General features: G+C 46.9%; 1 pseudogene; it reads right to left on the bottom strand.

Moving 5' to 3' along the window:
- Positions 1–2,086: 2,086 nt before the first annotated feature.
- On the bottom strand, positions 2,087–2,526 carry LOC105812520 (annotated as a pseudogene).
- Between the last annotated feature and the right edge of the window lie 324 nt (positions 2,527–2,850).

Genomic DNA, 2,850 nt, shown 5'->3' with positions numbered 1-2,850 from the left:
TGCATTTGCGGCCCGCATTCTCTCTCAGCTCTGGGCACAGATTCTCTCTGCACTTGAGGTGTCTCTCAGGTGACTCAGGGCATTGTCCTTTCTCCTCCCTCCCAGGGCCTGAGCAGCAGCCTGCCTAACTTCAGTCCAGCAGAGCCTGGCAAGCTTCAGGAGAAATGGCAACATCTTTCCACCGAAACCTCCCAGGTAGGCGGGCAGGGACCACCCAGGGCTCTCCTCGCCCTGCTGGCACTCCTCTTCTGCGTAAAAGTAGTGGCCTCTCCTCCCCCACAGCACGGCAAAATAAATTCCAGTTGGATTAAAAAGTTACATGTTTTTAAAAATCATAACCTTAAAAATATGTGACTCAGATAAGTAAAGTGAAAAAAGTGAATTGTGTTTTTTTAAAAAAGACAGAAAACGAATGGATAAACAATGCAGAAGACCAGTAGAATTATTTGGTGTATACCATAAAATGGCTTTATATATTTTTTTTCAACTCCTGCCACCAAATCTCCAAATTTTGGGTCCCTTCTTTGCTCCTTGGATAGAACAGACAGCTCTTTAGTCACTCAGTTTTAAGAAACAGCTGCATTGTGGTGATTAAGATTTCATCTCAGGGACTACAAAGTTCAGTAAACTGAGGTAAAGATTAATTTTGTATCCATTCAAAAGTTTTTCTCCTCCCTCCACCCCCGGCCCCACGTGCCGTCCCTGTTTTGGAAGGGGGGCTGTTTGCTCCTTTTGCATTTTCTCTTCTCTCTCTGCTGCTCCCAACCCTTCTGGGGTTGGAGGGAAGGCAAGTGACTGGATTAGGGGACAGGAGCTTTCTCTGAGGTCCGAGCAGCCGTAGTGCTCTCTCTGAGGGTGTCCGCCTGTGTGGCTTCTTCAGGAGCGCCCTGGGGTCTCGCCACTGCACTGTCCTCTCATGCTTCCCAGGTCGTCTCTTCTCAGAGTCCCTCTCTCAGGTTCCTGCCCGGCTATGTCTGTCACAGCCTGGGGCTGCGGGGTGAGGGGGCTCCACACCCCCCTCCTTGGGCAGGGCACCAGCAGGCCTGGCTGTCCCCGCTGCGTTCAGTGTCCTTGCATCCTCACCGCTCCAGGCGGAGAGCTGCCTGCTTTCTCTCCGTCCTGCTGGCACGGGGTGCTCCAGCAAGACTTTCGCATTCAGAATTCTCTAGCTGAAAAGTAGGGACCAGTTTCTATGTTCACGCACACGTCTAAGCTCCAGAGGAGGCCGGGGGGCACAGGTCCACCTCTCTCAGGAACCTTCTCGCTGTTCTGTGTCAGTGGCAGCACCAGGATGGACCCGCTGACTCCTGCCCCTCAGCAAGCAGCCAGCAGAGCGGACCGCGGCAGCCTCCCTGCTTCCAGGTAGGTCGCGCTCTCCGCCGGCCTTGGGGTCCCGCCAAGCTTGGGGTCCCTCATGCGGTGTGCGCGGGGCCAGCAGGAGAAACAGCCCACGCCACACCCTCCCTCTGGATCTTTCCTGTGCTTGGATCCCTCTGACAGTCTGGGGAAGCTTACGGACCCCTTCTTAGAATACTGTTTTTAAGTTAATAAAATAAAAAATTCAGAATTACGAAGGAAACCAATTATATTAAAATGAGGTTATCAAAATCATTTTAACATCCATACTGTAATAATAACTCTTTTTTACAAATCACTTTGTCAGGATATAATTGACATGCAAAAAGCTGTACACATTTAATGTATACAACTTAATGAGTTTGGAGATAAGCGCGCCCCCTCGAAACCATCACCGCAATCTGTATCATAAACATATCCATCGCCCCCAAAACTTTCCTCCCACCCTCTTTATTTATGTGTTTGTTTATTTCATTTGTGCGGGCGATGAGAGCACTTAACATCTAAGCTCTACCCTCTTAGCAAGTTATTTTTGATATGTTATGGCACAACTTATATATTTCAGATGGACAAAAAATATCATTTACAGTATCTTAAGATAAATTGCTTTTGAATGGGAGCTTCCTTTCCAGTACTTGGAAGTCTATTAAGATGTATCTAGAAAATTTACTACTGTGGAAAATGAAGACTGCTTCAATTGAATAGGGGAAGAGCCCATGGTTGTTTCTGATTAGTTACTGCAACACTGTCCTTCAGGCGGCTGAGGGAGTTTCATGTTTTCTTTAGACACCAATAGGTGCCGAAGCTCTTGCAGGACAATTTGATGCTATATGAATTCTGCCATTTTGCTAGCACTGATATGGCTCTTGAGTCCACCACTTCATTAGAACTATTAACTCCATTCACCTTAATTTTTGTTACTATTCTTACAAAGGTGGAGTGCCTCTGGGTATTTAGGTCCACATTCTATTTTAAGGCTGTATATTTGGTTTTCATAAATTGTTCTCGGAGGCCCAATTATCATCCCTGTCCATCTTGTGTCATGTCTTTGTTGTCTTCTAGACCCCAGCTAACTGCGCCATCTCCTACACCTTTCTGGCCTTCTCTGGGTTCTTCCAACAGCAAAAATTACGAGGGACTTTTACTCCCAAGCCCTATGGTGGCTGCCATCTTGTGTTGCTGTTGTTCAAAGTCTGGCCCCTTCTTCATCCCCCAACCCATCCCCTGGCCCTCTAAATTATTTTTGTATTTTTTTGTATGTTTATTATTTTAGAGATAGGGTCTTGCTATGTTGCCCAGACTGGTCTTGTACTCCTGGCCTCAAGGAATCCTCCCACCTCAGCCTCCCAAAGTGCTGGGATTACAGGCATGAGCCACCACACCTGGCCTTACCAAGTTTTTATGCAATAAAGTATTGGTAACTGTAGGCACTATGTTACATGGTAGATCTCTAGAGCTTAGTAATCTTATGTAAAGTGAAACTTAGTGCCTTTT

Source organism: Propithecus coquereli, unplaced genomic scaffold (genome assembly GCF_000956105.1).
Source record: "Propithecus coquereli isolate 6110/MARCELLA unplaced genomic scaffold, Pcoq_1.0 Scaffold253, whole genome shotgun sequence".
NCBI lineage: Eukaryota > Metazoa > Chordata > Mammalia > Primates > Indriidae > Propithecus > Propithecus coquereli.
This window is presented reverse-complemented; position numbering and strand designations above follow the sequence as displayed.